The sequence below is a fragment of the Macrobrachium rosenbergii genome, chromosome 42 (genome assembly GCF_040412425.1).
Source record: "Macrobrachium rosenbergii isolate ZJJX-2024 chromosome 42, ASM4041242v1, whole genome shotgun sequence".
In the NCBI taxonomy this organism is placed as follows: domain Eukaryota; kingdom Metazoa; phylum Arthropoda; class Malacostraca; order Decapoda; family Palaemonidae; genus Macrobrachium; species Macrobrachium rosenbergii.
In genome coordinates, this window is record NC_089782.1 from 14,713,567 (window position 1) to 14,739,776 (window position 26,210).

The 26,210-nt window shown below is 41.1% G+C and overlaps 1 protein-coding gene across 5 annotated transcripts in view; it reads left to right on the forward strand.

Moving 5' to 3' along the window:
* app (Palmitoyltransferase app) overlaps positions 1–26,210 on the forward strand; it is a 136,444-nt gene that overhangs the window by 95,798 nt on the left and 14,436 nt on the right. The window contains exon 10 of one of the 5 annotated variants that reach the window (XR_010849857.1): positions 25,846–26,113. The exons of the other annotated variants lie outside the window; for them this stretch is intronic. The gene's annotated coding sequence lies outside the window, so the exon portion shown is untranslated. The remainder of the gene's footprint in view (positions 1–25,845; positions 26,114–26,210) is intronic. 5 annotated transcript variants of the gene reach the window in all.

The following is a 26,210-nucleotide window of genomic DNA, read 5'->3' on the forward strand; positions in this document are numbered from 1 at the left end:
CATACAAATTTCATAAATCCTTGCTAGACATAATGTGCTATACTGTAATTTTTTTTAATGAAATGTTTATTAGGCGTTAAACCTTTTCAAACATTTTTGTATACTCTTAACCAAATACTATAATTTCCAAGTCAGTTTGATAGAAACTATGTACCAAAATTTCAATTGAACGTAACATCTATCTTGGGTGGCCCCAGTACCAGGGCTTTGACCATAAGTACCATCTATTTGTCCTTGGGATTAGACTGCAATGAATTTAGAAGGAACATATGTAGGTATGGTATCTTAATTCTTCTAGGCTGCACATAAGTCCTGACCAATTGCTGTTAGCAAAAGTTCCTGTCCCAAGCACCAAAAGTCAATAGATTTCTCTTTTATTTCACTATGCAGTCTTGTTTTCCACAGGGCCAGCACATATCCTTGAATTTTAGCTAGTGATTCAAAGCTGAATGTATAACTTAGAGAATCTTCCTCCTTTTATCTATAAATCCACACCTTATGGCCTTACTTTATGCACAGAGTATACTATTAGAAACAAAATTGGCACAAACAAGAACTATACTAACTGCATCTTGTTGCTCGAACTCTCTAAAATTAAGTTTGCACTAGAATTAATTGCTCACCCAAATTGAACATATTTATTTTTTTATATTTTCCACTGACCCACCTCTTTATGCCTGTATGATACTGAAAGAAAATCTGTACAGGCAGTCCCCGGTTAACGCTGTTAATTGGGTATTGGCACCAATACATACCTAACAGAGGTGCCAATAACCGAAAATCTGCGCTTTTCAGTGCCAATAACCCCCGAAAATCGCAGAAAAAGCGCCGAAATTGCTGATTTTCGGTTAGCAGCGATTTTCGGTTATCATCACACCCTCAGAAACGGAACCCCGCCGATAACCGGGGACTGCCTGTATTTTTTTCTGTTATCATCTAACATCAAAGTTGATGTGGTGTTCCAGCGTAGAAAAAAATATTTGCAGGTATGAGGAAAAGTAAAAGAGGGAGAGAGCAGACAGTGAGTAAATGTGCTTCTTGATTACGGTAGTATTATTTATCATAATGGCTGGGAATGCTGTAAAGGTGAACTTCAGAGCTCATGTAAACTACTGCAATTCATGTTGCAGGTTTTCTGTTGACTTTCCCATTTTGGTACCATGCAGTTGATTTATGCATCTGTGTCATTGAATTCCTATGTCTTTGGTATAGAACATTTTACATCTAAATGTTTTTCTGTTAATAGTCATGGTTATATTTAGAATTTTCCACTTAAAACATTTCATCTCAGTATTCTAGTGATGTATAGCAAAAGATTCAGTAGGTGCAGGAGTAGGTTATGACCAAGAAATCTTGTACCCTCAGTTTTAGGCAGATGGGGTCATCTTGTGAAACATATGCTAATAAGTGGACAGTTGTTCCCACACATTTACAAACCCTCGGTCTTTACATATGGGATTAACTTCGCGGTTCAGCGGCTCTCCTCGCACCTCTACTTAGACCTACGGTTCCGGATCTGTCAGCAGCATATCCCTCTCAGAGCTTTGGACCCCCTTCCACGGTGGTGGCTTCTACCCCTTCTCCGTTGGCAGCGTATCCCTCTCAGAGCTTTGGAACCCCTTCCGAAGTGGTGGCTTCTTCTCCCGCTCCTTCGGCAGCGTTTCCCTCGCAGAGCTTTGGACCCCCCTACTGCAGTGGTGACTTCTACTCCCACTCCGTCTTCTGATGCTCTCATGAGAGCAGTGGTTGACAGAGTTGACATTTTTTAAGAGAAGTTCAACAGTGTTGTGCAGGAGAAGCATCACAGGTCTCATGTCCTTTTTCCTCATTGCCTTCTTCCTGCTCTTCCTCTCCGTCTTTGTCCGACCACGTCCGTGGTTCTCCTGCTCCAGCTCACGTCCATCTCTCTGATGAGGGGGTGTCACGTCCAGTCACTTGTTGTCCATCAGTATTTCACTCCAAGCAGAGATGGGTGATCAGAAAATCTACGGCAGGATCGTCTTCCCCTGTCAAGAAATCCCGTGTAGTGAAGGCTTCAGAAGTTCAGCCGTTTCCTTCTGGGTCTCCCAATCATATGATGGACATAAGATTCAGCACAGCCACAGATGTGTTTCCCGCCTAGGCCATTGTCGCCTCGTCATTTGCATGTCCGTGATGTTAGTCTCCAGCATTCCAGAACTCCTCCCTGTTCACGCCCTCCCAGGAGGCCCTCTGATCATCGTTCCAGCTCCGATGACTGTGTCCTGTTGCATGTCTACATCAGGGAAGACACGTACGTGCATGCGGCTAGTTCAGTTCTTTCAGCTATTCAGCCTCGCTCTTTAGCGTCTTGTCGTCTCTCACGTTCTCGCTCTCCTAGGAGAAATTGGGTTCATTGTTTGAGTTCATCCAACTGCGGATGTGACAGCATGGACATATGGCCGTATATCGACACAGCCATCACACAGGGAGGTGTGGAAGTTGTCTCAGGATGGTGTGTCCAAGAATGGACTATCGACCACACTCACAGAAGGTTTGGGAAGAGAACAGGATGGCTTACGGCCATGCCACGTTGAAGCATTGATCCCGTCTGATCACCACCTTGTTCAATTCTGATTAGTGAAGAGCATTGAAAGTACTTCTGTGGAAACCTAGAAAGGCGACATCTCGTGTTCGAATGCGTCAACAGCATTGCTTTTCAATCACATACGTTTTAGTTTGATTATCTGTTAACGGCCAACGGATGTTCTCACACTAACAGCCAACAAACATTACCATGTCATCCACGAATGGGATCATTCTGCCTGCCAATTTTTACGTCCTTCATAAGTTGAAGGGGTCTTCTTTGTCGGTAGCAGACAGCCTCCGTTTTCAGTGCATATCCACATCACCAAAAGAACAGCCAATGCATTCGAACAAATGGCTCATTCTTCCAGACATTTCCTACATAAGTTACGACTTTCATCAGTCGTTTTCATCATAGTATCCAACGTCCATTTCAATAACTCTACAACCAAACAAATGAATTCGTTCTATCAGACCCATACTGCTGTCGTTGCGTGAATTAAGGAGCTAGGTTGGGTTAGGTTTGGTCGAGTGCTTAACCTAACTTAGCCTAGCCTAGCTAGTTCTAGCTTAACCTTTCCAAACCTGCACTTCAGTATCCTGGAACTTCTTGTTTCTTGGCATCAATCAGAAGGTAGTTACCTGCTCTTCAAGGGGCTAGGTTGAGTTGGGTACTTAACCTAATCTAGCCTAGCCTGACCTACTCTACACCTCAATAACCTGGATCTTCTTAGCTCTCTAAGCCTCAAGATCTGAGGATAGGCATTCCATAGTGTTGTTAAGGAATGGTACCATGGTAGTTTCCTAGTCAACAAGAGGGGTGGGGACTAGTGTCCTATCTTCTCCTCGATTGACGGTGCTAGTGCACGGGTTTGCAGTGGCACACTCAGCACAGCGGTCAACCAGACACAATCCAGGATGATGGATGTATGACAGACAAGTTTGGTCACTAGGGTCAGTGTTAACAACAATTTGTCTTGACACCTTGACGTTTCAAAGAATTGTTTGATCTAGGAAGACAGTCCATTAGTCCTTCAATCTCAACACTACAAAGTTGTTACTATTCGGCTCTGTCTCTATGGAGTGTGGGCATAAAAGCCATCAACCATGCCACATTGAAAATATGGCTTCTCATCCGATCAGCAAAGTTAGCAATGATTGGGTCAAGTCAGTACTTGGATAGGTGACCTTCTGGAGTAACAGATTCTGTTGACATCTAGGAGACGTCTTTCACATCCATGGTTAGAAATGTTGGGACTAGTCAGTACTTGGATAAGTGACCTCCTAGAAACTTCAGATGCTGTTGATGCCTAGGAGACATCTTTTGCACCCATGATTCAAGTCTTGGGCGTACAACTTCTTGTTGTTTTGTTTGATTCATTGGGGATCAACAGCATATCTAAACTAAGTTCCGACAACTAGTTTTTGGTTCCTACTCAGTCAAGAAGTGTGGTCTAGGAGCTCCATTTCTTTTGACTTGATGTAGTTACACACCCCCTATGAGGAGTGGGAGATGTAAGCAGTAGCTGTTGCTGCTGCAATTACCAGTTCATCCACAACCCGAGAGGGAGTGAATGTTATGTGGGTCTTAAGACAGTTTCAAGAATCTCAGGGTCCGAATAGGCACTCCTTTGATAACAATGACATCAAGGTAGTGCCATGGTTACACTATCCTCCAGAGATTTTTCATTCTTTTTAAACTTTCAAGAGTCTTGAGATCCAAAAATAGACACTCCTCAGTTTGATGGCAGTGACACCTCAGTAGTGCCATGTTCAACAAAAGGTTCTAATGTCCTTTTATCTACTCTATTGTAATGCATGTACCCTAGTAGACAGAACAACGCTCAGTACAGTGGCCAACAGTCACATCCCAAGCAAGATGGATGTAATTACAATAATTAATTCACTGAAGTCAGGAGATAAGGACAGTTGATCTTGGCACCTTGACTTCTGGAAGCTTGTTCAACCCCTGAAGAAGATTGACAATAGTCCTTGTCTTGATTTACTGAAGTTTGGCGCTGTTCTTTTCTGTCTTCTCATACCCTTGAATAATGGAAGATATCTTTGATACCCATTTACATCTGGAAGCTTACACCTTTCACCGTTCTACATGTTTCAAAGGTGATCAGCAACATGGATCATTCCACTTTTATGGTCCTGTGGCTCTAATGACAGTATGATGTTTATGTTGCCTCCATAAAGAGTAGACTTTCAGCCCAATGCCAACAACTTGTTCGTTAGCTTTGAGTAGGCCAAGTGTCCAAATTGTCACTTCTCTGACTAGTGAGATGAGTGTACCCCGCAACTTCCTGGTGGCTGTCCACCAGGAAGTTGCGCGGTACACTTGTTTGGTCATCTCATTAGTCAGAGAAATGACAATTTGGACACTTGGCCAACTCGAAATCAAAGAATGAGTTGTTGGCACTGGGCTGAAAGTCTAGTCTTTACGGAAGCAACATAGATGTCATACTGTACTAGGATGGAGCGTAATCATGCAGATCACATTCATCTCTTTTTTTACCTTCAGACATTGCCCACAGGTCCTTGGACTTCTTTTCGTTGGATCCTATGGTGGATGCTCTTGAGGGACAGGTTGCCTCTCTCCTAAGGTGTGGAACTGGCCTCCTCCCTTTCTCTTGTCTTCCTTCCTCTTCCGGTGGGCAGAGGAACAGTGAATGAGCTGTCACGTGCTGGACAGTTGTGTATGCAGGTGATCTAGATGACTGAGTATCCTATCTATAATCTAGCTCTATTTGGATTGGTAGGTGCAAATCCTTCCTTCTCTCTAGCAAGGGGAGAGAGGGACTGACTATGAGTAAACCAGTTGGTTATTCTTAGCTTTATAGTCTCTGACACTGGGTTCATCCAAACCTTTTTGAATCAAGGATATTACATTCCTTTAATTCAAAATGCCCAGAAGTCTGACAATTGAAATCTCCCTCCTTTACTCTTTCATGACCAGGAAGAGAGTACCCAGGTTAGCTGAACTACCAGTCAGTTCAGAGATTCACGTAGAATCCTCCCTCCAAAAGTAAGTCTCGCATATGTAAAGACAGGGTTTGTATTTGTGTAGGAACAAATGACAAATTTTAAAGTAATTTGTATTTTTCCTAACATACAAACCTGAGGTGTTAACGTAAAGGGCCCATCTCTTACCACCCCTCATACTCTTACTGGGGCCAAAAGGTAAACTGCATAGAACTGAATGCACACCGACTTGGTGGGCAGTGCTTCTGCCTCTACCATTGGCAGCTATTATGATAACCACCTTGCAAAAGTTTAACAGCCGGATTGCCAGCTCACTGAAAGTTAATGTAATGTAAAGACCTCAGGTTTGTATGTTGGGAAAAATACAAATTACTTTCAGAATTGATCACATTTACCAGTTCCATTATTGACAAGAAATCTATCCACATATTAGCATTTTGTCATTATTTTTATGATATTTTTATGCAAGAAGAAAAATTATCCTCAGCCTTCAAATGAGAGTGGAATTTTTATAGGTTGTCTTTGTCATAATGAATCAGATACGAGGAAGTACTTGCACCCTGAAACAAGACAAAATATGATCATGCAGTTTGTCATATGAGTTAAGTGAGAATCAAATTTGAACATTTAGCTTCTGACAAATAAAACTCCCCAGCATAGCCTTGGAACACCTTTGCAGGCATCTAGTTTTGGTCTTTCAATGGTTGTGACTCTTACAGTGCTTTCCTATTCTTTTCTGAAAGTACGAGTATTCTGAGATTTTGGGTAGGAGACATTGACAACTAAGTATCTCTAACCATTTCAGTTATTACCAAGGATTCAGATTCCAACAATCAGTGAATTGGTGAAAATTGTTAATTTTCCTTTGTACATCTGAATGTCACTTCCTTAAAATACACAAAGTAATATGGAAAGATTATGAAATATGATTCACAAATTTTATATTTTAACCGTTTCTCTATATCTCATCTGATCCATCAAGAAAAGACAAGGTGTGGTAGGGACTATTCTTGGGAAGCAGACCACATCTGGAATGAGACAGAAAGGAAAAAAATGCTTTCATTTCATTAAGTCTTGCCAAACTTAAGCTGAGTGAGTAACAGTTGGAACTATGAGCAGTTTCATGAAGCTTATCAAGCTACAGGCTTTGTTCCCTTGGGTTGTGTCCTTTGTAAGCTCCTGTGGCATTCTGACAAGCAACAACATTCTTCCATGAAAAGATGGAATAGGAATAGGGTCATGAAGTAGCAGGAGGCAATTTTTAGCTATACTTTGATTTATTTCCTGATCACTGTAAAGAAGAGAACAATTGTTGATGTTGGAAATGTAACCAAGGATCCTTCCCATTATGGTTCTCAGTAGGAGAAGGAAATCTATGAAGGGGGTGGTCGTTGACACCAATGGCTGGGGTTCTTGGATTGGTAGACTGATCAAAAGCAAACTGGGGAGACACTTGGGTTTGCAAGTCACTGAGTCCTACTATGACAAAAACTGTAATCATGATGGAATTGGAAAAATAAATCCTAGATGAATGAGAAAAGTCAGGTGCAGAATGGTCCTTGTCGCAGTTCTTAATATTATGTATAGACGAAGAAGATACTGTAGCCCAACTCTTGATAACCAGGCTAGTCAGGTGCTTTTAAAAGTGCATCAGGGGTTTACGGGGTTGGGAAAAGCCATGGAATCCACTAGATGGCATTATGGACAAGAACAGGGGTGTAAAACTACCAGGGTGAGATGGTATGGAAGTTGCTTGAATGTTTTCTTATAAAGTTTGGAAAGTAAAAGTATTCAATATTGAGATCCTAAAGAAAATGCTATGATAAATCAGTGTTAGTGGAAAGATGCTTAGCATCCTGGCAAGAAAATAAACAGATTAAAGGCTGAACCACAAGAGGTACAGTATGAATAATAGTCATACATATTTCAAAGAAATTTTTGTTTAAAGAAAGGCAAAAAAGGAAGAGAACATGGCAAAGACTTCTGTTGCACTACGTTGACTGATATCAATGCAAAATATGTTAATGAAGACCAGGTCAGTGAAGGCTATGGTGTTAGAGAAGAGTTATGAGGAGGAGAGGCACTTTAAATAGCATAAGTTGTGTGTATTCCACAAGCAGAAATGCTTCATGGAGACTGAATAGTAGAGGTAGTAGTAGTAGTAGTAATAAAAGTCCTAACAACAAGAAACTTGAAGGGGAGAGGATATCCCACCTGCAGAACATCTACTACCCAGGTCTCTGCTCCGTGCTGCTGCCAAGTTGCTCAATGGCTCGCCAGGCTCCCCCCCTCCACCAGCAGGTGGGGAGGGGCACCCACTCTAGTGTTTTCCTCCTCTAGCCCTGCCTCTGCCTCCTCTACCGGGTTTGGAAGAATGGGGCTGAAAAGAATGTTGTTGAATTGTTTTCTTGGCAGGGGTAGGAGAAGGTTAGTGACCTCTACGAGGCCCGGTCGTAGTTTGGGATCTTTTAGGTGGAGAATAAGAGGCAGTCTGAGGTCTAGGTCTGGCTACATTGGCACATGAAGGGCCAGATGCCTTACTCACAGCTTGGTGGACCAGACGGTCATTGTTGTCTGCTCTACGTCTGTTGACTGCCGCCTCAGCCTGCTCCTTAGGAAAAAGTGACAAAGATCCTAGAATGGTTAGGTTTCTCAGTGCTAAGGTAGAATCAGGGCAAACGAATCTGGAGATCTTAGAAAGGGAAGCGTCTCTTTTCGGTAACAAATTGGCCCACAAATTCACTGTAGGTGAGCCAGATATTAGATGGTCTTGCCAACAGACTGCAGTAGTCTAAGGAAGGTGGCATACTCCTGTGTCAGTAGCCATGGCAGCCGAAGAAATCTTGCCTACTGTTGCTGACCAGTGATCGAGCCACGAAACCGCCTGGAACGCCGAAGATGCTGGCACCTCCATTGAGGATGCCTCTTAATGCATAAAGGAGGTGCTCTCCACCTTGATTTGATCTAAAGAAAGACTCAGGCATGGGCAAACCAAGTCCAGATCTTTCTGTCTTGATTGTAATGCAACATTAGGGGTTGCTTAAAAACGTCTATGTTGTGAAGAGGAGGAGGTAGTATCTTAAATGACCTGCCAGATCGTAGAGAATTGTCCTGTCCACAGACGAATTGACTTGGTTGAGGACACTGTCAACATGAATGGAGCAAGGTAAGCCAAACGATGCCTTCATCTCTTTCGTGGGACCCACAAGGGCCTCGAGACCTGAAGGAAAATTTGAAGTGGTAGCCACAATATCTTCAGGTAGTTCATTGTATCCTTGTATAAGTTTCACTACTTCTGCATATGTTGTCAACAGGTCTTGGTTGTCTGCATCAAGAGGGAGAGGGCCTCCTGCTTCCAGGGCACGAGATTCTTGATCTGGCCTGTCAAGCAAAATAGCGGGACCACTTGCATCCTTGTTGATTACTGGAGCTTAAGAATGTTTAGGGCCCAAGATGACTTTCTTGGAGTAGGGCCCAAGATGACTTTGTTGGAGATATATCGATTGGCCGAAGGAGCAGGGACCCTGTTCTGATCACAGTCCGGTCCGCGAGAACAAGAGCATGTACTATTAGATGATGGCCATGGTTGAGCCTGCGACTGTAAGGGACTCACGTTATTTGGAGAATAGTCATGGCTGTACAAGTGAGACTGCAGGTTATATGGAGAGAAGTCATGGCAGTGCGAGCGAGACTGAGGGCTTCTTGCCTTGAGAGAGGAATGGTCCCAATCACAAGAATGTTCCCTCAGGTGCGATGTCGACTTCTTAATAGAAGCCTTGTCATCTTTCTTAACCCTCTGTGAGTGGGTGTCATCAAAAGACAACTATTTATGGCTTTAGGGTAAATTACGGGTATTGTCCTCTGATGATCAACATTTCGCACCATACAGTTCGAGTGAATTTTGTAGGAAAAGTGTTCAGATCACTTCCATGGGCCATAAATGACTCATGGCAACTCTTACAGCAACTATAATAGCTAGTCTATACAGGAGAGAGATCACTTTGCCTTGAGATGTCAAAGGGGAATGTTGTCCACCATTCCCATCCAAGGATGTATCGTAAATATTTTACAGTAAATGTACAGTACATTACTCAGAATTTGTTACTGATTTTAGTTCTTTGGTGTTATGATATTGTGTGACCTATAATTATAATTTTACAAAATGAAGTAAAAAAATTATTAGAAAAAATATTTATAACTTGGTAAAATTAGCATATTTCTACAACTGTCTTCGTAAAGAGGCACTGCACCGGATTGGAAATATTTACTTTCAACCTCCTGTGAAAGGTACAGAAGTTTTTTAGAATTTTTTTTCTTATACCATGTGCATATGCATATCTTCCTCTTTCCTTTGATGTGTTTTATTTAAATTGGCCCCAATATCTTCCTCTTTCCATTGATATCTTTTTTTTAAACTGTCCATCTTTAATTTAGCATGGTCTAGGGGTGTGTTTAATATATATTTTAGCCCGGACTGTGAGGGTTAACGGCAGTGGTCTTAACGCTCGTTTCTAGAGCAGGATGAGCGGAAGAAGATGAAATGACTGTAACCTCTGAGGAGGAGCCTGATCTGTAGATTTATGGCCTTTGGAGGGGACTTCTCTTGATGAGTGTTGCCACACAAGAATCAGGAACTGGGCAACGATCAGCAGCAGCTAAAGCAGGAGATGTACGGCCTTGATCCTTGATAGGTTGACACACTCACAGCCGTCTGTAGCCTCAATATGGCCAAGATTAGCCGACCAAGACACAGCTGAAGTAGACGGACAGTTGGTCTTGCCTCCAGATGGAGGGAAGATGGAGGGCCTGCGGATCTTATTGAGAGGAGCAACAAGTCCTTCATCCTCCAATGCCTCTGTGGAATGGAGCGAACAGAAGACGAAGATGATGCATGAGAAGAGGATGACAGGGAGGGAGAAGGAGATCTATGACGTCGCTTCTTCAGTTCTGAATTGGAGTGGCTAAGTTTCTTCAGAAGGAGACCTACAAGTCTCTCCAGCAAGGCTTGAACAATGGAGTCAGAAGGAGCAGACGTATAAGGCCCAGGCATGGGAAGCGATGGAAGAGAAGCATGGCTGATGAAGGAACATTGTAGGCCAAGGATGTCGCGGGCATAGACACGCAAGCAGATGTCACAGACACCGAAGCTCTAGTCACTGACATGGCAGAAGAAGCTGGGAGACAGGAAGACAGGTGGGACAGCCGACCCCCAATGTGGGGCTCCCCTGGTAGGCGTAACGACGACCAGCACTCGTTCAGTTTCTAAGCATACGTTCCTGAAACAACAGTAAAAGGGGGAGCTGCTCCTTCTTGGGAGGCAGGACGAAGAAGAAGAAGAAGAGGAGGAGGAGGAGAGGCAGCTAAATCGACCACAAGATCTCCCAAACCCTTCCTCGATTTATTTAAAGAGAAAGCAATAGATGAATGAGGAGTAGTAAAATCTTCCTGAGAAGAAGATGCAGCAAGAGGCAAATCTGGTAAAGGAGAGAAAGAACAAGAAGGAATGGTGGCGTTGGCCGCTGTTGGAGGCGAGAAGCCTTCTCAAGATGGAACAGCCAATTTCCTCTTGTATTTCTTCTTACCAAAATGCTTCCATTGCTCAGGAGACCCATCACAACATTCAGAACAAGGGTTACTTACATTGCAATTGTTAGATCTGCATCTGCTACAAGTCGTATGAGGATCAGTGTCAAAAGAGGCTAAATAACAAAAACAAGGATTGTTAACTCTTCCCGGGTATTTTCTCTGAGGCAAAGCCTTCTTAGAAGAATCAACCATTTGATTCTCTAAAGCAAAACTCACAGACAAATGGAAATGCAACACAGATCACACACAAAAAAAAAGAAAGCAAAAACCAGAACGCCCACTATAAAATCCCTGACTGTTCGGGGGAAATTTCTTTGACGGCCCTTCTTCAGCATGGTGGGGAGACACTTGTGCACAGCACAGACCCTTGTGCCAGATTGGTAAGGCTTGAAGGCTGATTTGTCAAGGAGGGCCTGACTTCAGGAACTGAAGGTAGTACCCTTTGCCCAGGATCTCACTGACTCTCAGGTGAGGGCAACACCTACTCCTCCTCCATGGTGAAATGTCACATGACCATAAGTAGACAAGATGATAGACCTATGGGCCAACTCATGAGCCTGATCCACCAACAGGGAATTTATCATTGGCATGGTAGGACATGAAGTATGGTAGTCAGGAAATGAATTACAGGAACTGTCCCCCTGATGTGAAGAACTCCCATTCCAGCCACCAAGAGAACAAGGAATAGGCCCAATGGGGAGTGGGAGAGGGAAGGACAATGCTCTTGCCCACAGCAGTGGCCAGCGCTGGCTATTACACAAAGTGCTCTGGCATGATGACAGTGCTTAGAACCTCTGACAGGAAAGAGAGATGACGACTCAACAGATGGCATCTGGAGAGGAGGGTCCTCTAGCCAGGGCAAAGCAGGAGAAACTAGCAGTCACAGAATGGAAGACAAAAGAAAAAGGAGCACCAATGTGAGTAACAATTGGTGCAGGGAGAGCAGTGGCAGTAGAGGCAACCTGACACTGACCTGCAATGTGGCAACAAGAGGTGTCAGCAGCAGTGTATCAGACAAAACTAACTCCAAGATCAAAGGAGTGCCAGCAAGTGAAGCAGCTATAGATGAAATATATTTTCCTGGAGTTTCAGGCCAATCATCAGGCATTGAGATCTTCACAGGAGATGAGTCCTCCGTATATGAGTAATATTAGTAAATCATGGGAATAAAGGAATCCATTGAGTGCCTGTGCTTTCTGACCCATGGCATGGACAAGTCAGTGCAGGGGGAGGAAACATCAGAACTACTGCAGCACCATCCAGCAAGGCCTGACTGCAACATTTTGAGATGAACACTGTTGACTCCTTCAAGATGAGCACAGGATATGGAGTTCTCATCCAGGGAAGACATGAGAATATTACAAACCTTCCCAGGCAACCCTTCGTGAAATAAAAGTGCAAACACTTACCTCTACTTCAGTACCACCATTTCCTTAGCCTAAGGAAGACTTACAAATTCTTCACTACCAAAAAGGAAATTGGCATGCTGAATTTCACTAAAGTAAACTAGTACAATAGCAAAAAGCACAAAGAAGGGAATATAGTGCAGAAATAAGACCTTTACATTCAAGCAGAGAACAGAAGGCAACTGATTATTGCAAGAACAAAGGTATGACAGCATTTTTATCACTAGGCTAAGTAGGATGCACACATGCAAAGACCAAACCCCTGTCACATGTAAAATTGACTGCAAAGTAAGGTGAAACCTTCCCCAAAGTGAACCAAAATACATGAATGCTAACAAATTGATACATAACAGATACTCTTAGCAATGCTGAGAAGGGAAGTGGAGCAGAGAACCCCTTTCAGGATTACCTAAAATTTGAATTGAACCAATGAGAAATTACCAAAAAAAAAAATAAAAAAATAAAAAATCACTCTGAAAATAAAATCATGAGAAAATGGAGGCAAACTTTAAATCATGGGAGAGCAGCAGCAGCAAGTTAACTCCACAAAATTGAAAGGAATTACTGGTAGTTGACGCAGCATAGAAGGACTGGGCATGGATAGTACGGGCAATTGGAGTTTGACTGATACAAGGCAGTACTTATGAATAATGGGGCTGTAATGAACAGAAAATTTTCTGGCAACTAGGGTCACCTTAATAAGCCTGAAGATTAATGAAAGGCACGGACTAAAATGCCCTGTAATACTGGTAATGTAAATGACAAATTGAAATAAGGCAAAAATGTTCTGGGAACAAGTGTGAGGACCAGTGTGACATTGCAGAGATTAATAAGAAGGAAAACAAATAAACATTGTTCATCACACAGCAAAATGCAACCTGAGCACATCATTGCCAATTTATTTTGATGGTCTGATCTCAGAGACTGTGAAAGTGTCCAGGAGAAAGGTAATGGTTTGTACTTGTATAAAAGTATGGTATTTTTTTTTTTAGAAAGAAGGTTCAGCAGACAGAAAAAATAAGGAAAACAGTAAAGGAATGAGAAGGGTTTTCTTGAAACCTAAATTAACATTTTTTGAGAAGGGTTCTCTTAAAAGCTAAATTAACATTTTTTAAAAAAGCTTTTTGTTACTGGGGATTTGACCAAAAGACCAGTCTTGGTTTAATGGAGCAAGTTATTCACTTACTAAGGTAAGTTGTTGGAGAATAAATGTGCTGTGTTAGTTTACCTATACTTGTCAACTGTAGATTTGAACCTGTTTTTATACCTGGGAAAATATTTTTTATTAGTGGTACAGTGTTTCTCTTATGGCAAGTTTCCTCTCCTAATTTTTCTAATGTGTAGTTTTGTAGAGACTGGTAGTGGTGTTAGAGAAATATACTTTTTGTTCACGCATTTAAGTACATTTGTTCATATGCTTTTGAACATGTTCCCTGCTACTTGCTGTTTGGCTGTCAGAAACTATATTTAAATATGTAAAAATAAATTTTTTCTTGTATTGGAAGTTTACTTTAGAGTTCTGTTTTTTTATATGGGTAATGAATAAGAAATAATTAAACACTTTAGATTTCTGTGTAATGATTAATGATGTTCTTACAGATTTCTTTAATGGCAACCAGTAGTGTTTTTACATATGTTTTATTCTGATGGCTCTATGAATGCAAGTAACAAGGTCAACTTGGATTGAACCCAGTCTATCCTTGAAGTCATTATTGTAAATGCAAATGTTCATGACCCCTGTAGATTTTCCCTGAATTTCAGTTTCATCCACTGAATTTGATTATATGGTGTACCCTCTGACAGCATTTACTTTTGTAATGCTGTATGGTTATATTGAAAAGACAGTATATCAGCCCTTTTTAACCAAGGTATCAAATAACATGTGGTAATGTTTTATGATTATTTATCAGTAATCATGTTTACCATTTACAGTTTTTAACAAGGAGAGTATGTACTAGACTGAATACTCACCTTGAGCAGTTCATTGGATGATTGCATATGTTGCCAGTCACTAAGTAAATACCATTTTCAAATAACATGGATTGCATAGCACAGCAGAGGTTGTAATGTTTTCCAGTCCAACCATGCAACACCAGAACTGCTTTTGTGTGTGTATGCAGCCTTGGGTTTGGCTGTGGTTCATGTTTATATTTACAGATATGTTTAACTACTGTGTCATTTCTTGGTACAGTCCTTATTGTGTAGTTTATTCAGTTCATTTGAGCAGCAGCATAATCATCAATAGTGCAAATAGTTTATTGAAATTAGAATGTCTGTTGTAAAATAGAATTTTGAGGCATTTGGTATATTTAAAACAACACTAAAGTATATGTTTGGTAATATAGAATTAAACCGTACAGTACATACCACTATGTTTTGTCATTGTTAGATGATGGGATATGCATAGGAGTGTGTTAGGTTGCAGTATGAATGTTTGTTGGTGATAATGCAAACTCCTTTTCATTTGTTGATATAAAGAGATTTACAGTATAATTCTGCTGTAATTTTACTGTACTGTTTATACATATCACTTTTGCAAAACTAATGTTGAAATGTAATGAAATTCATGCAAGTTTGTGTAGTTTTGAAGTACAATCAGGCCTTCATAATTCAGCATTTGATGCTCTGTAGGAAAAACATTTATAATTGATGAAATGGAGATAGTTGCATATTGTTAAAAGTAGACTTTCATATAAGTAACTTACCAAGTAATTACATGGCTACACTTTTCCACTCGTGCGGCAGCTTAAATTTGAAATTCGCGTTAGTGCTACTATGATTTTCGTGTAGGTGACTACCCTGCCAGCTATAAGGGAACAATGGGAACAACAAAATTGAGGAGCTCACTTCTTTTCTGCCAGTTTTCGGTGTAACATCAGAGTTTTGCAGCAGCTTGTTTTGAATTACTCATCACTTTTTCGGGACTATCATTCCAGGATTCAGTGATGTAAAGTATTGACTTCTCTGGTAGCCTACAGCTTAGTTTAGACAGTTTATTTCGATTTGTGACGATTAATGATGTCGAGCTCTAGCTCCTCCAGCATTAGATATTGTAGGAAGGGTTGTAAAACCCGCTTGACTAAAGCAACTTACGACCCCCATGCTATTTACTCTAACTGTAGAGGACAAGTGTGTTCAAAGGACTTGACGTGTGACGAATGTAAGGATTAGGACAAAAGGCAGTGGAAGGTATTAAAGTCTTATTTAGAAAAGCTAGATAGAGATAAAAAAAAGGCAAGCGGCCCCTAGAGCCGAGATTAGGGCTCAAAGTCTAGAACCAGCTCTAACCTGAGTGTAGATGATCGATCAATTCCTTCTTCCCTTGCTTTAGCCTTGTCCCCCATCCTTAGTCCTCCTGATATTGTTAATATTGCACCATCTACTCCTGTGCCTAGCTCCCATGCTTCTGAACCTGATGCCATTGCCAACCTCGAGTGTAAGTTTGAATGTAGATTTGACCTTGTAATGAACACAGTGACTGAATTAGGGGCATCCCTAAAATTCTTGATGGACAGAGTGAATAGTGTTGTGCCAGTGCCAGTGGAGGGGGTGGCTGTCTGTCCCATTGACTCTCCCAGACAAAGGTCCCTGTCACACTCCCCTGAACCTGGGAGAAGACATATTGGAAGTCCAGAGGAGGTCGAGGGGCCTTGCCCACGGGCAGTCACTCGGTAGAACTTATTGCCAGCGATTCACGTAGTGGAAGACCCTCAGACTGGCATTGGAAAGGCATCTCTGTTAGTGTCCACCAGTTGTCTTCGGACTCGGAGAACTCCGACATGAGGTGTTCTAGGTGTCTTCTCAACGTGTCCCGTCCCCTGAACGGACATAGTGGCAACAAGCCGTCTCCTGTTTTGTTGAAACGGATGAGAGCTCCCTCTCTTAGTCCTCAACTAGGTTGCAGTGCCTGGTGCAGCCTGGATTGCTTTTCACCAGAGCGACAGTATTTGGCGCCCAGGCACCCATCAAACAAGAAATGCTCCTCATCGCCATCTAGGCGCCCACAAGCTCCCAGCGTACTCGCCCAAGTAACATATGTCTTTGAGCACCCAGTGCTAACTCCCGAGCGCCCGCAGACTGGCTATGCATGTTCGGCACCAGTTGCCAAGAGTTCGGTACCAACTGCCGAGCCCCCCTCCAGCTCTAGTTCACCTGTGCCTGCAGCAGAAACCCGTCTTTTGCTCACATTAAACAACAGTTGGCAGACATATTAGGATTACTTAAGGCTCCTGCTGAGATTAAGCCATCCAGTGTCTTATCCATGTCACTGATATCTTCTGTTGAGGAGGAAGAGGTAGTTCAAGAATCAGCTCCTTCAGCATACGCATCTCTTTTGAGACATTTTGTAGCAACTTTTCTGTCGCATTTTCAGCCAGCCACTCCAGCAGTTTTGCCAGCCTCTACTTTCCTAATGAGGAATCAAGTGGACTCCAGCTCTCGGCTTCCCAGGATGGTTCTTTATTCCTCTTCAAAGAAGGCTCTTAAGGATGTCGAAGATTGGCATGCAGTGAAAAGGGAGCAAGGGAAGGCCGCTTTTGCCCTGCCTCCGTCGAGACTTCCAGCTAGGCTGGGAGGTGCTGCTCATCCCAGGGGGACTTCTTGGAGTTGATTGACTCTGCGCGCCGTTTTGCCTTCTCATCAGCCAAAGTTATGTTTGCTTCCTCGGAGTTAGACCACCTGGTAAAAAGTGTTTTTAAATTTTTTTAAGCCTTCAGTTTCCTCGATTGGACGGTCGGAGCTCTTGCTAGGAATATTGAGGACTGTGATGATTTGACCACGGACCATGTACTGCCATGTGCCGATAAAGCCATAAGAGCTTGTGGCCCTTTTCTCCCCTGGATTGTTCAAGAAAAGGGAATTGTGGTGCTCTTTCACCACTAAAGGAGTGACATCGATCCAAAAGTCAGCCCTGATGAAATTCTATGTTGGATAAGCAGTCTTTTTCCCCAATTGCCAGTTAAGGAAATGGCCACTGACTTGCAGAAAAAGTCTGCGCAGGACTTATTGGCCAAGTCATCGAAGCGCCCCAAAGAGCACGTGTCCTTTGCTGTGAAATCTCTCTCCTCTACAACAGCAGCCCTTTTGCAGAGGTAGACAGGTTTCCTTCCAGACCTCATTCAAGAGTGCATTTTGCAGCAAGATCCATTAAGAGGACTTCCTCCAAACAACAACCTAAAAAGTGATGCATCTGTCCTTTGTGCACCTGTGGTAGCCAGACTCCTCTTCTGGGAGAGGTGGAGTGTCAGAGGCATGGAGCAATGGACAGTCAAAATCCTGAAGGAGGGTTACTCAATCCTATTCAAGGAGTATCATCCACTCATGTCCACACCAATCGCATTGAAGGCCTACTTGAAAGGCTCTGAGAGGTTTGCAGCTCTGTCAGAGGAAGTTTCATTCCTCCTGCAGAAGAGAACCTTAGAGGAAGTAGAAGACTGCACCATGAAAGGTTTTTACAACCGACTTTACGTAGTTCCCAAGTCATCGGGGGGTTGGAGACCTATCCCCGACATCAGCACTCTGAACTTCTTTGTCCAAAAGAAGACGACGAAGTTCAAAATGGAAACAAGTCAGTCGGTGCTATCATCCATTCAACAGGGCGATTGGATGATCACCCTAGATATGCAGGATGCCTATTTCCATGTCCCTGTCCATCCAGACTCCAGGAAATAGCTCTGATTCATCTTCAAGGACTGAGTCTTCCAATTTTGAGCCCTGTATTTCAGCCTCTCCACAGCTCTGCAAGTATTTACGTGATTGCTAGCCCCTCTCGTGAAGTGGCTGCACCTTCTAGGCATCAACGTATGCCTATACCTGGACGACTGGCTTCTCCATTCATCATCTCAGGAACAGTGCATGAAGGATCTTCAGAGAACCCTTCTCCTCACCCAGGAAGTAGGGTTACTGATGAACTTACAGAAATCTCAGTTGACCCCAACTCAGGAGATTCTCTATTTAGGGATGAGGATAAACTCTGAGTTTTCGGGCTTTTTTGTCTCCCAAGAGAATAGAATCCTGCCTACAGGCAGTGCATGACTTTCTTTCGCTGCCATCTTGTTCAGCAAATCGTTGGATGAGCCTTTTGGAAACTCTCATATCCATCGAGCAGTTCGTGAAGTTAAGATGACTGCATATGAGACCTCTGCAGTTCTTCCACAAGGCAAGTTGGGACAGGAAGAAGCAACCAGACTCTGTGATGTTCCCCATTAACGAGGGAAATAAAATCGGACTTGTAGTGGTGGACATCCGAGGACAGACTTTTTGTGAACTACGACCTAGACTTCTTTGCAGACACCTCAGACCTAGGCCGGGGAGCCTTCTGGGGAACTTGGAAGCTTCCGGACGTGGTCTCCAGAACAACAAAGTCTACATATAAACGTGAAGGAACTGACTGCCATTCATCTGGGCCTAATGTCCTTTGTAGAGGTGGTCACAGACAAGAGCTTGGTGGTGCACTCGGAAGAAGGAAGGCAGAACCAACCCCTCTCTTTGCGAAGCCATGAAGGAACTTCTTATCTGGGGGGACAAGAATCGGGTGAAGATAGTCACCCGCTTCATTCAAGGAAAAATTAATGCCTTAGCAGATGAGCTAAGTTGTTGGGGGCAAATCCTTCCGACAGTGGACCCTGAACTCCATGGTCTGCAACAGTCTATGGAAGTTGTGGGGCAGGCTGGCTGTGGACTTGATAGCCACATCAAAGAACCACGGTCTTCCTCTCTTTTTTGTTTGCCGGTTCTGGACTCTCAAGCATGGGCGACCGACGCAATGCTTGTGAGTTGCTCATATTTGAATCTTTACGCCTTCCCCTCCATTCAACATGGTAAGAGAGATCAACAAATTTCAACCCATCACAATGTGACGATGACTCTGATATCTCCTTTTTGGCCACTCAAGGAATGGTTCCCAGACCTTCTGAAACTTCTAGTGGATTTTCCCAGACCGCTCTCGCAAAATCCACATCTACTCAGACCTACCTTTGGAAATTCCATCAAGGACACTCTACTCTAGCTCTGACAAGCTTCAGACTGTCAGGAGACTCGTTAGAGCAAAGGGATTTTCAAGGCAAGCTGCGGAAGCTTTTGCAAGATGTTGACATCAGTCTTCTTGCCAAGTCTATCAAGCAAAGTGAGTTGTCTTCCGTCGATGGTGTAGCAGTCGTAACATCTTGTCTGCTAAACCTCTATAGCCCAGATAGTGGACTTCCTCCTATTCCTGAGGACTGCCAAGGGGCTCTCTTGATCCACCATCAAAGGCTATAGAGCAGTGCTGGGATCTGTGTTTAAGCATAGGGGCCTAGATTTGGCTTCTAACCAAGATATTAGTGACTTCATTAAGTCCTTTGGGGCTTCCAAGCAAGCAAGAGCTTACTGCATGTCTTGGAACTTGGACATAGTTCTAAAAAGTGGGTAACGGGTCCAGCTTTTGAGCCTCTCCATTCCACGTCTCTTAAGAATTTGACGAAGAAAACTCTCTTCCTCTTAGCCTTAGCCACTGCCAAACAAGTGAGTGAACTACAGGCCATAGACAAGCAAATTGTTTTTGCACAAGGAGACGCAGTCTGTACCCTTACGCTAGGTTTCTTTGCCAAAAACGAGACACCATCCAGCCCATGGCTTCACTCGTTTACCATTAAAAATCTTACGGACATCCTCGGTCCAGAAGAGGAAGAAAAGGTCCTTTGCCCTGTTAGGGCCCTTAGGTATTACGTGGACAGAACCAAGAGAATCAGAGGTCCCTCCAGCAATCTCTGGTGCTCTGTCAAGAATCCCCCTCAGCCTCTGTCAAAAAATGCATTGTCATATTTTCTGAGAAGCTTTATTTCAGAGGCATACTCACAGATCCAGGAAGACGTACTGCTTACCTTTAAGGTGAGGGCACACGAGATCAGAGCTGTCGCTCGCCACCTCGTATGCATTCAGGCATAATATGTCACTTTCAGTGATCCTTCAATCGACTTACTGGAAGTATAATTCCATTTTCACGACTCACTATTTTAAAGAAATGAGACAGTTTTTGAGAATTGCAGTACCTTGGGTCTGTTATCAGTAGCTGGCATGGTATTGGGGGATGAAGCATAGGAAGCATTCCTTCCTTGACCTCTTTGCCTCAAAATTAGGGGGTTGAGTTTTCTGGGGAGCCTGGGGGCTACATTGTACCTGAGTACCCACCATTCTTTATTGGTAGGGTGATGGTTTTTAATTATTTTACAGTGTAGATGACAGCGTTGTCTGGTCTTTTTGTCTTATGGTACTGCGCCCAGGGCAAGGGCAACTAATCTTATGCTTTGAGAGTATTTGGAATACACCATTACTCCAAAGCTCCTTCTTCAAAGTGGAGACTACTTACAGCTATTCCACTAAGTAACTACAGGTCAAGAAGAGCACCGACCAGAGGCAGTAATCACCTGCTGTAGCTTTCTTACCAGTTAAGGAAACAAAAAGCATTTTACCAATGCTAACAGATTTCATGCTTCAAATTCATCTTCATACTTGACTGTTTTTGGAACAAAAAATGTCCATATATCCTACCTCCTATTAATGTTGGGATTCAGCTATGTTATTACTTGGTAAGTTACTTATATGAAAATGGTATTTTCATAAAATTAAGTTTCATATATACTACCAAGTAATAACAGATCGGAGCCCTCCCACCTCCCCTCTCATGGAAATAAAAGTACAAAAGAAGTGAGCTCCTCTGTTTTGTTGTTCCTATTGTTCCCTGATAGAGGGCGGGGTAGTCATCTACATGAAAACGATAGAAAGGCTACCGTAATTTCAAATTTAAGTTGCCACACAAGTGGAAAAGTATAGCTATGTAATTACATGGTAAGTATATATGAAACTTAATTTTATTATCAAAATACCATATTACTATGAGTTGAATTAGTAAATGCTTTTCTTTGAAATTGAAATTTTTTAAGAAATGTAATGCAAAAGACAGATTTAAAACAAGATATAAGCCATGATTTTTTCTTGATGGCAATTCAACATCTGGAAATAAATATTTACTCAGGAAATTAAAATTCATGAAGATAATCATGACTGAGGTTGCACAATTTTCCTTCAAGATACATAAAATCAAGTCAACATTAGATGTTCAAAGCAATTTACATTTCAAAATAACTGGAGTTTTGGTCAGTCTCTAAATTATATGCAAGTAAACAGTTTAAATTATTCTTTATAAAAAAATATTTTCATGGAGATTTATCTTGCCAGAAAGATAAAAATATAAGGATGTGCTGCAGTGGACACAGGGTAGAATATTCTGCAGCCATATTGCCATCACAAAACCTAGTGTAGTGAAAGAGACTTCTGTAGAAATTAGGAAGAGGAAGCAGTTTTACATAAAACACTTGAAAGGAAGACCTGATGTAAGATGTAAAATTGTTCAAGATGTTGATGACTTGCAAAATCATAATGAGCAAAAAAAAAAAAAAAAAAAGAGGAAGAGAATAAAACTAATTATGCAAGGTTTTTATGCCTAAAAGTATGAGAGGCACATTTGCCTGAAGCAATTGCAGCAGCAAGCCAAATGATAGTAACTTACACAGACTAGAAGGGAAGTTTGTTGTGAAAACTACACCACTACATCTAAAAACACTGCTGATGGCAAGGGATTAGGAGCAGTTAGTTGACAAGACACTAAGAGATAGCGTATTATCAAATCCCATAATGTATAAAAATGTCATTGATGATGATTTACATAAACACAAGTGGGTACAAACCTCTCAGTATGTTTACAATGACTACCTAGCAAGAATTCATGTAGGTTTACATTTTTTTTATTTTGACATTACTACTAATATATCCTACATTCCTACGTTTTGTTGCATTACAGTATACATATCTGACTGAAACTACAAATGCACATTACTTCCTTTTGCTGTATGCTGATAATGATATGAAAGGCTTAATTAGGAGTTTTGTTGTATTGTATGTGTTGAAAAACCATTAATGCTACAGGAATATGGGTATTAACAGTGTAAGAGCATTCTTCAGTAACATTAACTTCATGGATTAGATTTTTTTTATTGCCTAAATGAGTTGCTGCACTTGAGATGGTAAAAATATAGATTTGAGAAGTCTCTCTCTGTATTAACAGGTTTGAGGTCTTTAAGGGGGCCTTGGTAAATATTTTGATAATCTCCATTCAGTCACTCTAAAATTGGAACTTATTTGAAGAATAAACTAATTACAAAATTTAGTTTTGAAAAACAGAGAAGAGCTGTTGTCAAGTAGCTAAATTATCTTTATCGTTTCCTGTTTCCTTGATGTGAATTTATTTATAGCACAGATTTGCCAATGGCTACAAAGAAGTAGCAGTTTACTATCGCATACTATGGTTTATGGTAAAATTTATAGCTACTTAAAATTTTTACTCTGATTTAAAAAGTCATGTAACCTAAAAATGCTCTAACTGTCTTAAACTTTTTCACATTCCTTGGGAAGCAGATAGATCACATTGATATTGAAATGTAATACTACTATTTTATCCTTAATTTATTAAGAATGTCAAATACTATATGGATCAGAGAACATTAAAAGACAGGACCCAGTTCATAATTAAGGTATAGGTAGCATACTAGAAACCATAAAGCCTTTAAAAAAACATTTGATATTTATGGAAAGCTTGTGCTTAATAAACACATCCTAGATTGTGATAGCTCCAATGAAATTCTGTTCTCATATCAAATTATATGTTAGACACCTGCCCATGTGGGCTTAAAAGGAAATGGATGTACTCTAAATAAAAGGGCTGCTATGACTTGGTCAAAACAACCATTTGTGTTTGCGACTATTTAACATCTCTAAGCCCATTGTCTTTAATAAAAGACAGATTTTTAAGTAATCCTTCAAAGTAATTCTATCCCTGTTTCAAACTGGTCACTCTTATTGACCCATGGGTAGTTAATGAATAACCCACATGACCCAATCCCAGTTTGCAGATACAATGAACCTGTATAAACAGTTGAATACATTTTATTTGAAAATCCAAATTATGACCAGCAGAGAATGTCAAGTGTTGGAAATGAATAATGTAAGGAAATTTGTTAGAATCTTTATCACTTTCACCAAACCCAATTACCACAAAAGGGCAATTACTAAATGATGAAATTTAAAACTGTGTCATTCTAGAAAACCTTTGGTTCAGCCCCAAGAGAAATGAATATCTTGACTGTGGTTTGGATAAGCAACCTACTAGTATTAGAATCATGTACAGTAAATTTCAGCCTATAATCCATCCAGCATTCTAAAATTATTCAGGTGAGGTAGATGAGGAATTGATGGGTGCCAATCATGTACAGTAAATTTCAGCCTATAATCCATCCAACATTCTAAAATTGTTCGGGGTGAGGTAGATGAGGAATTGATGGGTGCCAAAGTGTCATTATGAAGAATGCATTGACACAGCAGTGTGTTCAAGTGAAAGTTCCATAAAATGTAATTATTATTTTTTGACAACTGAAAATGTATTTGATCTACTGCACAGTAGGTATTTTTTGTTAGAAATTAAAATTATGTTTCCACACAACAAAGAATTTTTTTTTTTTTTTTTTTTTTTACCCAGTGTTGCCAAACCTGTCTCAGGGGCCTATGGTCAAAACGAGCATTTAAAAGGTAGCAGTTACCCACCAAAAAAATTATAATGACCATGAAGAGGATTGAAAATATAACGTCCTACCAGTGATATGTAACTTGAAAAGCAAGGACAAAATTTTTAATGGTTTGACAAGGCTTCCTTAACACATTTGATAGTGGATGTGTGTGAGGATGTTTTTTAATATATATTGGTACAGTATTATTTCTGTTGTTGTCTTTTTCAACGGAACTTCAATAAAAGGAAAAATTATATAGAACCAAATGTTCCTTATCACCTTTTATTAAGAAAAAAATTAATATTAATGAAATCCCAGCGGTCCTAAGCAAAATCCAAAAAATGGATTAATGCTTGAACATTTTAAGAGATTTATAGATTTAGAAGTGCTGCTTTCTTTACCTGGTCCACCAGAGTGATCTTAGAATGTTGGCTAGACTACAGGTAGTATGGAGAGTTAATATAATTTATGCTGTGACAAGCAAGTTTCTGTTGAAAGATAGGAAATGAGTTGGAACTATACTGAATATGATAATGTAGTACTGGTCATAAGTGTTGTTGAAGTGTTGTCAAGCTTGACAAATGCTGAGTGTTCAGTCCTCAAAATTTCTCAGATTTAGTACCTAATGATGCTGACTAGATCTAACCTAATGTACATATCTTGTGCTGTGTGTAATACAATGTGATGTTATAGGAATTAATTTTATTATTACTGTATACATGAGTGTGGATATACTGTACAGTATATGTAGATAAGCAGAATTTACTTGTCTGCATTATTGCCAGGTATTTGTGATGGCTTTGCTATGCGCTGCTTCTTCCTTGGCCACAAATTGTATTAAGCTTTCTGAGTTAGTGTATAAAACGAATTATGTCACAGACTAACAATTTCACCCCACTCCAACTGATCAAACATTATTGTCTAAATGTTTTTCCTCACTGATCATGTACTCCCTTGCAAATTAGTCTGTCTGGCCCCATATTCACCTTTATTGCAGTTCTACCTGTATATGCCATGCTACATTGGATTTGGTTTACACACCTGTCTAGTAACTATTTTTACTGTTTTGGTAAATTATGTTTTATTGATAGAAAGTGTTACCTTTAGCCAGGTGTTGAAGTGGATATCTTTGCATCACTTTGCTGTTTGCAGTACAGTGCTCAGTATTGTATAGAAAACGTACTATTAATACTACTGTAGGTGCTGATATAGTCACAAATTATGTGAAATTGACATAACATGTAAAGGGACTGCTGCTTGAATGGACTAAGGCTGTAGTTGTGAGATAATTGTCTTAGGAAGTGGAAACACACTATGCATGTCAGCCTCATTGAACTATATGTTAAGCAAGTATGCATTTCTAACCTTTAAGTCCTGTATTTAGGAACTTGCCTTCACCCTCCTCTGTGTCTCTGTTTTCCTAATCAGATTATGAATTCATTGTATGAAATTTTTCCTTTTTCAATTCTGAATGAACCATGTGTATATTGTACATTCAAATTTGGAGAAAAGATCATCCCAAATGGGCAGATTTCTGCTTCCTACTAAAAAGAGAAACATCAGAAAAGAAGCGATGATCTGCATTTTGAATGTGTTACCGCTTGCTAAGACCTTGTTCTGGCTTGTGCTGCTGTGAATATCTCTAACGTGTGTGCCTCTCTTTCTCTCTCTCCCCTCACGCTGCTCTTATCCTCTCATCCACTGGCTGTTGTCTCCTCGACCTCTAGACTTAACACTCAACAACAACGTCATCAGCAACAACAACTTGAGTCATGTCCATAGGGGAAAGAACCCTTGTGGCAATGTGCAAAAGATCACGGGTAGAAAGCTAAGAAAGAGTGTCAAAGATATTGATGACCAACAGATTCCAATCATTTTACACCGCCACTTCTCGCGAGGCTCTCTTGCAGAAGGAGCAGAATAGTGCATTTACCTTATATGTTAAGTTTGTTGGTACATAAAAGTGACACTTGAATACTGTTGGATTTGTAGAAGGTGGGTTAACATTCCAGTAAATCAGGTTTGCATCTGACTTTCAAGAGGAGCTTGTTAAGTCCTTTTGCAGGCCTCCTAACTGATGTTTCAGGGATTT